Source organism: Choloepus didactylus, chromosome 7, assembly GCF_015220235.1.
Source record: "Choloepus didactylus isolate mChoDid1 chromosome 7, mChoDid1.pri, whole genome shotgun sequence".
Taxonomy (NCBI): Eukaryota; Metazoa; Chordata; class Mammalia; order Pilosa; family Megalonychidae; genus Choloepus; species Choloepus didactylus.
In genome coordinates, this window is record NC_051313.1 from 9835430 (window position 1) to 9848611 (window position 13182).

Sequence of the window (13182 nt, forward strand, 5' to 3'; positions counted from 1 at the left end):
GGGAAGTGCACGAACAATTACAAAAGGCGGAGAGGATGGGGGGTTGTCTTTTGGGGTTCCTTGGTTTAAAGCAAAAGAAACAGACCCTGGCTAATTTAAGCAAAAGATGACTTGTTGAAAGGATATTGGGAGCTCACAGGATGCCTGAAGACCTACAAGGAAACCAACATAGCCTTCTGGAACTTTCTTACTGAGAAGAGTATTTTTTTCAAATGCAATTTTATTGAGAGATATTCACACACCACACAATCCATCCAAAGTAAACAATCAACAGCTCACAGTATCATCACATAGTTGTGCATGCATCACCAATGAATTATTTTTAATGTAATGTATCCAATAAAGTTGTGTATAATGTAACAAAAAGATTTCATTGCGTGCACTTTTTGCAAATTTCTGAGCTCAGTTAAAGGATATTGAGGGTGTCTTATAGGGGACAGGTCAGGGTTGTTCCCTCAGATTAAGTGGGGAAGCTCCAGGCAAGGGTGTGCAGGCCTGTTGGGCTCGAGATCCACTTCAAGGGTGTGCAGGTGCATGGATTTCCACAGCGCCACAGGTGCAAATGGGATCTGTTGGTAAGAGTTTAGCATGTGATAAACATCTTTACCTGATCATGTGTCACATGGGCTACACCCTGGCCAGGAGGCAGGAGCCCAGGGCAGGGTCAGAGCTGAGAATGGGGTCAGTGAGAGCACAACCCAGCTAGAGACCAGCAAACAGAGTGTCAGTCTTACAGGGGCAAGAGGGAGATGGCGTTTTGGCTGAAGGCCCATCCTTAGAACTGGGCCATCAAGGCTGGCTTCAGGGTCAGCTGAAGCATCAGCAACTGGATCCATTTGGGTTCTGCCACCCACTCGCTGAATGTCCTCAGGTGAGGTACCTGAAGTTCCTTATCTGCTAAATGGAGATCAAAATACTTCCTACCTATAGTGCCCTGATGCCAGGGTACCCTCCTAAAAGCTCACAACAAACCTGCTTTAGCCAAGGACAAATGTCAAGAAAGTAAACAGTCTCTCCAGAAGGGGAAGAATGTAACTACGGATGCATTGATTGTGTCTTAGTCTTAAACACCAACCTTAGCAAAATGTCAGGTCTTAGGCCCCTTTAATGATTATACTAGAGACCCGATGTCCTCACACCATATGGAATGTCTTTGCTCTGAAATCTTATTTGCCTCGTGCATTTCTGCTCCCTTTGCAGAGCACTAACTTCTGTTCGGCCACCACCAGAGAACGTCTCCTGTTGGTGAGACCCAAATAAACCCATGTCCGCTTCTGTGCCTGCTGTGTTTTTTGGTCTAGCAGCTGCACCCTCCTGTGCTCTGCACAAGCTCAGTGTGGGCCCAGACACTACCGTATAGGGTTTCTGCGAAGATTAAATGAGGTGATGTATGTGCAGCTCCAGACCTGGCCAGCCATGAATATTGTTTAATGTTTGGATCTTTTATGATGTAACATTAATTTTGTATTAAGGTTAGTTTGCATTCTCTTAACAGGAACTTTGAGAAGTACAGTAGAGCTTAAACTGCACTAAGTGATAAGAAAAAGTTAAGAACTCAAACTTTTTAAGTATAATTCTACATTCACCACATTCTGGATTTTTCCTTGAACAATTGTTCCTACTTAGGAGATGGGAGATTGTAGGTCACTCAAGAATTGAAAGCAAAAATGTAGAACAGTGTCAATTAATTTGAAAATTTATATTTAAATTGTTTTTTCTCAGACCAATTAATAGTATTAAATTTTCTGTTAGATAATAGTCAAAGGAGTGGTCCCTATCAGAATTTAATTGTCCATTCTTTGCCAAATCTTTATTAGCAGAGTAAAACAGAAAGAAATAAGATAAGTCCCGAGAAAAACTGATTTGTCAATTCCATTCCAGGCCTCACTTTTCCTTTGACAATTTTTTTTCCTGGAGCATAAATCAAACACTGAATAAACCCAGGCTCGTAAGCTGGACCAGTTAGAATTTTGATGATCTTTTACAGTTCATGTGACCTTAGTATTTTCTTAATCTTTCTGAACCTCAGTGTCTTCCTCTACTAGAAAGGAAAAATAACACAAGATTTTTCTGAGGACAAAATGAGGTAATATAGGTGAAATCCTTTGTACAGTCATAATAGATGTACAACCAATGGTAGTTTGGTTACTTTTGTTTTAAAGATATAAAAATTATTTAAATACCCTAAGCTGTCATTAGATAAAATATTATTCCTATTCTAAAGACAGATAGATAGATGGATAGATAGATAGATAAATAGGTTTACATGGCTATCAGGGATCTCTAGAGTTTAAGTCAGTTTCCTGCCCTTAGCTAAGATTATACAGAAATTTCCTTCAGAAAAGAAGTATTTTTAAAAATATTTTTCTAAGAGGAGTATAACATAAAAAATAACACTTCTTTTCCTGAGGAAAATGTTTTTGTTTGTTTCCTTTCTAGATTCATCTATTTCTAAATATTTTCTGAACCTTGAAGTCTTTTTTGTGAAATTGCACTTTGATATTAGAACTCCTATTGTGTCTTATTAAAAGTGCCTTTTCATCTAGAAATTATCATGCTTCATATGAGTGTGTGGCATCTTGTGGTTTTCCTAGGGCTTTCACATACCATATTTCCTTGATCTCCGCAACGTCCCTGGTGGGGAAGGCAGGCCAGTGTTTCAAGTCATAAATCGGTGCATGTTATGGTGAAGCTCATGGGCCAACTTTGTTAGCTTATGGCATTCAGTTGTTTAGTTAAGCAAGCACTGGCCTGATTGTTACTCTGAGGATATTTTGTGGATTTGCATCATTGGTCTGTAGATTGCATCTACAGCTGATTGCATCTACAATCAACCACGGGGGCTGCCTTCAGCCATGAAAGGAGTCTCATCCAATCAGTTGAAGACTTTAAGGGGATAACTGAGGATTTCATCAGTTGGAAAGAAAGATTTCCATCTCTACTGCAGCCAGCCAGCTTCTCCTGGGGAATTCATCGAAGGCTTCATCAGCTTTCTCAACTGCAGAACTCGGACTTGCCAACCCCCATGCAGGCATGAGCCAAGTCCTAAAACAAATCTCATAACATACATGAGATTCTTTCAATTCCATTTCCCCAGACAACCCTGACTCACATTCAGTGAGGGAGCTAAAAACAAGAGTTTAAATGGCTTTTGTTATGACCCTCAGTCACCTAAATTGACATGACTAAAAAGGCACAATAAAATGAAACAACACAGCAATGGCACCTGTGTGGGACACTACGTAAAAAATCTTATTAAAATATCAGAACTGCCCTTTTTTCAAGATACAACAAACTTTTCACAGGTAATAAAATGGAAAGACATGGAGGCCAAGAGTTCTGAATTTCCAGAATCTTTGCAAACTGTTTGGAATTATTTGCAGCCTGGAAAGTAGCACTGAATCACTTTTAAAAAGAGATCACTAATGTTGGAAGGAATTTTGTTTCCCATTTTCTGTAGTCCGTTCACTGCCTGCTGAGATGTGGTGCACATTTTTGCTGCTGTATGGGGTGCATGGTTTAGAGCTACCAGGAGCCCAGAAGAGGGCAGCATCCGCCAACAAAACAGACCCCGCGCTCAGCAGCGCTGGCTGCCACGCTGGGCGCTGGAGGTGTCTGCCGGCCAATCTCATATTCCAATTTGCAAAAAGGATGACAAAAAAAAATCAACTTATAATAACTAAGAAGGGAGGAAGAAAATGTTAAAAACCTCATTATTCAATGAAGAGGACACGAAAAGAGCCGATAAGAACCTATCTTTGAAATATGTGTTAGATGTCCTGCACTCTATTGTAAATGCTCTAAAGGAACAAAAATCCTTGCTTTGAAGGAGAAGTGTCAGGAAACCAGGCTCTGCCTCCAACTGGCTTCTTTGCAGCCTCTGCTTACCTCCTCGTGTTATAAATCCCTAGGGTCAGGTGGTGGTGCAAGGTCCCATCCAGGGCCCAAGTCCTCCAGGGTGGACATGGTGGCAGCCCATGATGGAGAGGATCTAAGTGGCCAGGACAGAAGAGAGGGGCAAGAATGCATGTGTTACAAGAGAAGGCTGGAATCACCGCCGGGATTGCTTGTGGACATGTAAGCATGAGAGTCTGGCCTCAGGGCTCAACTGGTTCCGTGATTCCACAGCCACTGGCTGCAAAAAGGATGAGGATGGCGGTCCCTGATGTCTAATCCACGTAAGGCCTGGAAAGTCGACCGGAGTCTCAGTGTCGCAGGAAGGAGACAGACCCTCCTGGGGAGAGGCTGGTGGGCAGGACAGCTCAGGAGCTGCAGCCACACGACTTCCGCCACCCTTAAGACACTGAGCAAATCTGTTCCTTCCCGGGACACGGGTGTGTTCCATCCTGACCTTCTGGTCTTGGATTCTATATCAATATTCATTTCAGAAATATTCGATTATTATGAATGACAGGCATTTTCCTCTAAAAGCCAGCTCGTTTGTATTTTTCAAATAGTGTAGTGAAGATAATGTGGTTTGGGACTCAGACAAATGCAGCTAGGAAAATAAGATGAGAATTTTGTCTGCACCTGGAGGCACTGATACATTTTAGTCGGAGGGATGTCTGGGAATTTTAACAGACTATTTGGGGGTGTGTGTGGTTATATATAAAGTGGAAAATGCATAAAAGAGCCTCAATGTTTGTTGCTCTCATCCAGTCTTGACACGCATTGCTAGTCCACGGGATCTTAATCATTTCCAAGTAACAGATTCTTTTAAAAATTGAGCGAAAGCTGAGATCCCTAGCCACAAAAAATGCCCACATATCAACAACATGCTGCATTCATTTGCAGCAGGATTTGTTTGTCTTGAAGCTCCATATCGGGGTGTCTCAGACTGTTGGAAAATAACGGGCCACTGCACTGGCTCCCCAGAAGTGTCCCCCTCCCCACCTGCTGGACCTCCGCTTCATTTCCAAGCCTAAGCCTGCGGTCATTTTCCTAACCAGGTAATGACTTTGAAACCCAAAATGTGGCTGATGTAGCATTCTGGGTGGGGAGGGGAACTTTGAAAGGCTGGTCCCTTAATAGAAAGAAAAACAGGCTTATCTTTCAGAAAGGAAAATTTCAGTCAAATTCTATTTCTGTCTTTTATCATCTGATGTTGCAAGAATCAACCCAGACTACTCCAGGCTCAAAGGTTTTACTGCAGCACCAGCCCTTTTTAAGTTCAAACACGAAGCCCATCACCTTGTGTTTTAGAATGTGGGGGCGATGTTGAAGTGCATTTCGGATCTGAAGGCACAGTAGAGCCTTCCCTGACTTGCAAGCACATTCGCCTCGTGCTTCTGGTGACTTCTATGCGTCAGCCCATTTAAGCCTCCCAACAACCCTAAGGCATGGGGAACTGTAGTCCGCCTATTTTAGAGACAGGGAAACTGAGGCACAGGATTGGTGAGCTGCTCTCCCTGAGCCCCCCTGCACTCGACGCTAGGCTACCCTGCCTCTTGTGTACGGACAGCGTTATACCAAAGACCGGCCCCAGAGCAGGACGGCGTAGCCCCCTCTGCACACTCCCCTTACAGCTTCCCTTCTGGGGGCTGCACCCTGGCCCGGGCACCTCCTCGGCTCTGCAGCTCCTTGAAAGCTTCTTCCCTTCCCCGGCAGATCCTCGTCACCACCCACAGCTGACAACCCAGCTGGCTCCCTCCTCTCTCCCTCCTCCGCTCGCCCTCCCTCCCTCTCCCCCTCTTAATCATGGGCCACCCCACAAATGCAACTCGGACTACCCTGTCCAACTCGGCCCAGCCTCCAGCTCGTGGAGGGGGGGAAGGCCCCGAGCTGCCGCACGACTTTCGCCTGGGTGGGGTCTGCAAATAGGAATAGGAAAAAAAAAAAAACCTTTCATACAGACTTTTTCTTTTCTCTCTCTCTTAAGATGTGTACTTTGAAGCTCACACTTCCAACCCTCTGACTCCTCTTGTCCATCGGAATAATGGGCTCACCTAAACCAGGCTTTCCTTACACTTAAGAGTTTCTCGAGTGTCAAGACCTTGACTTTACAGGGCTAAGCAGGTCACTCTGAAAAGCCACCCCCCACACAAAAGTCTAACTCAGGTCAGGGGGTTTGGTGGCTCTGCTTCGACAATCACAGGAAACACGATGAGCTTCTGCGAACACTGTGGAAATCAAAATCCCAGGCTCACCCGTCTTCACATCTGCACCTCGTTGGTGCCTGGACCAATGCAGCAGTCCCCATATCCGATCAGACGGAGATCAGCCGGTGAAGTTGTCTGTCCAAAACACCTCTCCTGGCAAGTATAACCAGTCATTAGAGACGGGAAGAAAATAACGGAAAAATAGAACTATCCTCTTCTTAATGGTTATTGGATATTTTCCTTTTATTTTCAATAGGCAGGAAGCAAACAATATTTTATAAATATCAGCCTTATGGATCAATTAAAGACATTCCAGATTTCATGATAATTGTTCAATGTACATTTTTGCTCTTTTTTCCTGCATGCCGTGTGTATGTTGCGTTCCCAGTGTGTGAACAGATGGAATATAGGGCCGGGACCAACTAATTAACACTAAAGACAGGGGTACCCATTGTTTTTCTAGAACTCCCATCCATCTACCTCCATTTCTGTCACCAGGGTAGCTAGTGGCTCAATTATTGAGTGTTGTGAATAAACAATTAAACTAAATCAAATTTGTATAATGCTGCATGCTACGTGGCGCTCAAGAAGCTAAGCTTGAATCCTGGCCAAATCTCTGACGACTTCTCAATGATTTCAGCTGTTAAAGTTTTGCTGATGAAGGAGGTGGGTCTGCAGGGATTTTGTTGTGCAAATGATTTCGTTTACCGATGAGCAGAGTGAGAATTGTCATGCTTTAAATTACGTTACGGGCACAATCGTGGTTTCTAGTTGCAATGGCCAGCTCTAGGAGGCCACAGAGGTTTGTGCCAAAGCAGCATTCAGACAGGCTGTAGTTTTAAAGTTCATGTCATCTGTAGCAAGCTGGGGGTTTCAAAGAAAGGCATGCTCCCCACCCCTGAGTTGACTCCTGCTGCTTCTCAAAACAGCAGTTCCTGATGGACTTGGAGAAAACAAAACCAGGAAGTTCTGAGCAGCATGAAGTTCTCCAAAGTGACCTACACGTTCATTTTTGAGTTTCCTTGAGCCCGTGGAAAGGGAATTCTGAAAATAGAGCAATTGTTCCTGTACCTTGAACTGGTGTTATGAACTCAGATCCTGGCCCAGGAAGACTCTGCTGCGGTAATTCTGACCATTGAGAGCTATTCTCCAGCTAGAATTACTCACATTAGGTTGACCAGCGTGCCGAATGACTGCCAGGCCTGCAGCCAAAGCCCTCCGGGGTGCCCTGCTGCCTCACCGGTACCGTAAACAGCCTGGAAGCGTCTAAGGCACCTCTGAGTTCAGATGTCAAAAAAGGAAATGGTACAGGAAGCATGCTAGCGATCAGCAGCCATGGGTGATTCAGGACGGGTGTCTCTACAGGAGGGGTTTCCTCTGCATAGCCCACCTACGTACCCTTCCCTCACACGGCCAGGCCTGGCAGGATTGTACCTGGAAGGGGCAACAGTGATCAGAGTAAACCAGCTCCCTCATTGCACCCAGAAGAGAGTGAGGTCACGAGAAGGGAAAGGACCGACTTCCCTCAGGGCCCCGTGAGAAAGGTTCAGGAAACTGGGCTCAGGGCTTGCAATTGCAATGGTGGGCTTAGAACCCACGCCGCGTGATGGGAAACACCAATATTAAAACTCACAAGTGCGTGCACACAGACAATACACACACGGACAGATAATACAGGGGTGGCTCTGAGGAGATGGAAGTGGGGGGCATTTCCCTTCTCCTCACCAACACCCTCACCCAAACCCGGAGGGAGGGGCACCCTCCTCTCAGTTTTACGTGACTTCATGGCTTATCTCCAGGAAGGAACTGCACAATAAAACTAGCTACCATGTACCGAGTGTTTATCATGTCTTGGCTCGCTGACCCAGCACTTCACCACCAGTCCTTCGTTTAATCCACCGCAGAAAGCTATTGTTTAATCCCATTTTGGATGGGAAGAAACTGAAGTCCGGGGAAGTTAAATAGCTTACTTAGGCCAATGGCTGATAAGTGGCAGAGCTGGGATTCAAACCCAGCGATGACCAAAGTCTTGTGCCAGTAATTGCGGCAGCAACTGGCCTGGGATCAACTCATCTTTGGATGCCCCCAGCCCAGCACTGTGGGTAACACACATGGTGGGTAGCACACAGGGGGCATCGGGGAAAACTTGTTGGTTGAGTTGCCTTTGGTTTACAGCCATCTTTTAACAATTAATTAATGGCTATCAATTATTCACACCTACCTGGGAATTTGTTCAATCAGCTCACTCTTGACTCTTGCCCTGCAGCTGAGAGCAATCTAGTGTGTGTAACATCATTAGCGGGAGTTGGGCTGTGTGGTTTTTAAAATCTCCTCCACCACTTGCTGGCTGTGGATCCTGGACAAGCTGCTTCACCTCTGATGGTCTCAAAGTCCTCACCTGAAGGATGAGATTGGAATAGGGTGTATCATGCAGAATTGTGTGGATCAGATGAGTGGATGAATAGAAAGGATTTAGAACATGCTTGGTGCGTAGAAGGCACTCCATCCATGCTCATTGTTATCATAAACCACGGTGAAGAAAGGGGTGTTTCATTTTTTGCTGTTTGGTTGTCATTGTTTTCTGGACAGGAGGGAAGGTAGGTAATTTTTAAGCACAGTTTGGGCTGCTGAAGTGGGAGAGCAGCACGAATGTCCTGGGAGGTCTCTGGGCATCTAGTAGAGGATTTTATGGAGGCTTAAGAGTGCTATGGAAAAGGGTTTGAAAGACAGGCTTCAGTTCTTTCAAAAATGGGCTCCAAACCTGCTCTGTGCCGGGTCTGGATCCGGGAAATAAAACTTCTGTTTCTTCTCCCACCCACCTACCCCTACCTACCCCCACCCTCCCGCATCTCTGGCCCCTGAGCTGTACCCAAGGTTGGTCTGTAGACCGGCTACAACATCAGTTAGAAAGGATTTTGTGAGGCAGCATAAGACTTTGGTGGTAACAAAAATGGGAAAATACTACCTCAACTTTCAGTTCACTTCCGTGTGAATAATGAGGTATTTGGTAGGCTTTCTCTTCCGGTTCAATCAGGGAGCCAATGAGCTAGTGGAGCAGGTAACACATCCTGGGAGAAGGACAAATAAATTCTGCCACGAGGGCTGGCCCCAAACCAAAGTGAAATTCCCTTAAGGGTTCATGTGAGGTCAGATGAAGCAGTGATGCTGGTTATGAGGAACATGCTACAGAGGGAGTTTGGGGGCTGCTCCTGGTAGAGGAAGAACCCATTATGTGTTTTCTCCTCTTTGCCCAACGATGCTACTGCTGACTGTCATTTATAACCAAATTCTGGTTATCTACTCTTAATCACAAACACCAATTAAACAGGAGGGAAAATAAAAGACGCAAAGGTATAACCCATAAATATATACAAATTCTACTGGGAAATTAAGTTCTCCTTTTGCTCTTGGGGAGAGAAGTCAACTCTCCTTAGAGTGGCTTGGGGTCAGCTCCATTCCTGCCCATCCCTCAGCACCCCGAGTTCAAGGACCTAGTTTCCCAGGCTCCCTTCCCCTCCTGCTCCCAGGCTTGGCCCATGAGAAAAAGTGGTGGGAGGTGGAAGATTGCAAGAAAGAGATGGGGAGAAATCTAGAAATCTCCACTTCCCGTGGCATCTCCAGCAGAGGCCGGGAGCTCCATGGCTCCAGTTCTCACTCGAAAGACTCCAGGGCGCAGCTCCTGCCAGGACTCCCCACCATGGTCCACGGTCCTGCTTGACAGTCTCCGGGCATCATGTCAGCACTTCTTCTGGTGCCGCCTTCCCTAATGGTGGGAGTAGCTGGTTGTTACCACCAAGCTCTGGGTGGCCCCCTGGGACCCATTTGCCCCCTCAGCTCTCCCCTCAGCTGTGGATTCAGCTGAGGGGAGAATCCACCATTCTCTGCATTCCACCAATTCCCTGGATTCAGCTCCCTTGGTGTGAGCCACTGCAGTGGCTTCTGCTGTGGTGGCTGCCGTGGACCAGTCACTTCCTAAGGACCTCGCTGACGGCCTGGCGCCCGGAGTCGCCACGGGAGCAGGGGAGACAGCAGGCGGGATGGCAGGCTGACCCCCTGGGCCACAAAGGGCCCTTGTCCATCTGCTCTCTAGTTGGCCTTTTCCTTTTTTAATAGAGTAGCTTTAGAGACAGTCCGTCGGCTGGATGTCCGCACCTACGGGAGAACGAGGGCCTCATTAAAAAGACACTCAAGGACAGCCGTTTCCACCCATGCTTCCAGAGAGAGTCGTGCTTTACATCCTTCAGAAAACACCCTTTTTGCCTGGGCTCACTGTTGATGATTCTGCATTAATGATCACATTTTATCTCCCTCCAAAGTGCACAGGAAGTTTCCCTGAAGAGCCATGGGGGTAAACACCAGCATCTCCGAGGATAACGCACGTGGTGGTGACTAAGTTTACAGAGAGCTTGAGAGTTGTGAAGTACTTTCAGAAGCACCAGCTCTGTCTTACTAAGGGTTTTCAACCCTGTTCTGGCAAAAAAACAAACCAAAAAAAAAAAAAAAACAAAAAAAAAAAAACCCAGAGGCTTTGCAGTCCTGCCCTCAAACAAATGATTTCACAATTCAAATGAGCAACACTCTAAGTACCTTCTACTCCTGTGTAGGAGAAGTTCTTTTCTCTTGATATGTGTTGCTGTCTTTTGGCAAAACCCTCTACCACATACATTTGAGATCTAATCTTACTCTAAAAGTCACAGGAGAGAAACATCTACTTTCTAGTTACAGGGTCTTGGTTCACCTTTTAGTGTGTTGGAAGGAAATTTTCAAAATTATTTGCCCAGTTAAACAGTTGACTCCCTTTTGCTTTATTGGGATCAGCCCTAAGTTATCAAGTGTTCTTGCCACATCCCTTGATAATGAGGCTTTCTAGGTTTTCCTAGTTCAGTGGTGACAGGTATAATAAGAACAGGTGAACAAGTTTAGAACTTTGACATGAACAAGATCAGAGTCCTGGTTTTCAATTATACAAGTAAAACTGTCCAATTATTTTTTTTTATTCTTTTAACCCCACTGTCATCCATAGTAGTTAGATTTCTTTTAATTACCATAAAACTTTGAAAATGTTAGTACATGTCAAAACAAATCCAAACTTCCTCAGGCTTGCCTAATCCCAAATGAGTTCCGTGTTAATATGTGTCATTTCACTGTAAAACCACTTGGTTCCTTTTTTTTGTTTTTTTTAGATATAAACAAATACCTTTACAAAACTTAACTGTTCAAAATAGTGGCAGTACAATTTATTCATTTATTCATCAAATTCTTACTGAGCACCTGCCCTTCCAGGCACTGTGCTAAGGGAGATGATGTAAACGTCCCCACCTGGAGCTTTGAGGTGGTGGGAGAGACAGATTCCCGAGCTCTTTACTTGTAACAGAATAGCCTCCCGTCCTGATTCTAGTGTCCAGGGACAACTTATAGGTTTTCCATGTAATAATAGAAAAACAGCACTGTATGATGTGTATTTATCTTTACCTCAATGTCTAACAGAGCCCTGCTGGGAAGGCCCTGGAAAACACTTGCTGTGTTAGTAAGCTAAAGAAAGTTGACTTGATTTGAAGATGAAAAGAACCCTTTGCACAAAAAGGTCTTTTTGAGCAAATTCTTTGGCAGCCTCCCAATATATTTCCTCACTCTTTAGGATGAGTATTTTACTCCTCAACTTCTTCTAAATTCAATTTAAGAAATAGGTTTTAATGGCAACAGTGTCCGAAGTTAGAAGGCTTGCCTCCTCTCAGGTCTCTATCTTCTGGCTGGCTGGCAAGCTTGGGGTTCCTTGGCTTCTATGTCACGTCAGTGCACGTGGCAGTGACGTCTCCTTTCTCTTCCAAGTTCCCCTGACATGCAGCTTCTTGCCCCGCGTGGCTTCTCCTGTGTCCAAGTCCCTTTGCTTATAAGGATGTCAGCCTGTTGGATCAGGGCCATCCGCCTACAGTGGGGCACAACGTAACTGATCACATCCCCAAGGCCCTGTTTACAAAGGGGTTCGCACCCACAGGGCCCGGGGCTGGGACCTGAACACATGTTTGTGGTCCATCCCCAACAGCGGGTTAAAGGCTTACGGTGGGAACCACAGCCAGGGGGCCGTTCTGACGATACAGCTGTGAGGGGGAGGAGGGGATTTGACTGGAGAAGCTGCCGGCTGGTGTTGAAAATTGAACTTGGTTTTCAAGAAGAGAAGAAGTTCCTAAGGTGAGAGAGGGAGACAAACACCCAGGCAAGAGGAGGCCGTGAGAACAGACATGAGCTAGAGGAAGTTCACAACCCTGCGTGGCTCCCTCCGGGGAGTGGGTGAGAATTTTGCTGTTTCTAGTAGGGGAGAGCTTGTAATATTTTTTTTTTCACGTGAAGGACAAAAAGCCCAGTCTCGTTTTAGCTTTCTAGAAGAGGTAAGTTCTCACATTTCCGTCTTCTTCAAGTTATTTGGTTCTCATTTTGGAGAAAGGTAGGGCAAGTGAGTGACGTCAGACAGACCAGACTGATGTTGAGAACTGTTAAGTGGCTCGACCAGGATCACCCAAGCAACTTCACTCTTTATCTCACGTGCTTCTCTCTGAGGAGCACCCATGGAAACCCATGGTGGATTTTTTGGATGGTCACCAGAGTTCAAATACAGGCACAGCTTGGAGATATGCAGGTTCGGTTCCTGACTATCACAATAAGCAAGTCACGGGAAATTTCTGGTTTCCTGGTGCATATGAGAGTTATGTTTACACTATACTGTAGTCTATTAAGTGTGCAATAGAATTACATCTAAAAAACAGCATACATACCTTAATTAAAATGTGACACAAAGACACAACATGAGCACATGCTGTTGGAAAACTGTTGCCGATGGACTTACTCGATGCAGGGTTGCCGCAAACCTTCAGTTTGTGAAAAAAAAAAGTATGTGCAAAGTGCAATAAAGCAAAGCCCCATAAAATAAGGAATGTCTGCGTAATATATCTCAGAAACCATGGACTGATTCCAGAGGGTGCTGTATTGGATCAAGTTGTTACATTATACCAAAATCCCTTTCCCTCCCTAAATTATTTTTAGGTCAATAAATTTGAAAGTCCTGAAGTTACCCAGGATCAATTTCAAA

General features: G+C 45.2%; 1 long non-coding RNA gene across 4 annotated transcripts; it reads right to left on the bottom strand.

The window, feature by feature from the left end:
* Positions 1–230: 230 nt before the first annotated feature.
* On the bottom strand, positions 231–10513 carry LOC119539889. Of its 4 annotated transcripts, XR_005217964.1 has the most exons (6): positions 10369–10513; positions 9064–10250; positions 8320–8496; positions 6147–6251; positions 3889–3991; positions 231–569 (listed from the first exon to the last, which is right to left on the bottom strand). It is a non-coding gene; the product is annotated as an uncharacterized LOC119539889 (long non-coding RNA). The 4 variants fall into 4 exon arrangements; XR_005217962.1 differs by having other exon boundaries at positions 9064–10513; XR_005217965.1 differs by lacking the exon at positions 231–569 and adding an exon at positions 2705–3056 and having other exon boundaries at positions 9064–10513.
* Between the last annotated feature and the right edge of the window lie 2669 nt (positions 10514–13182).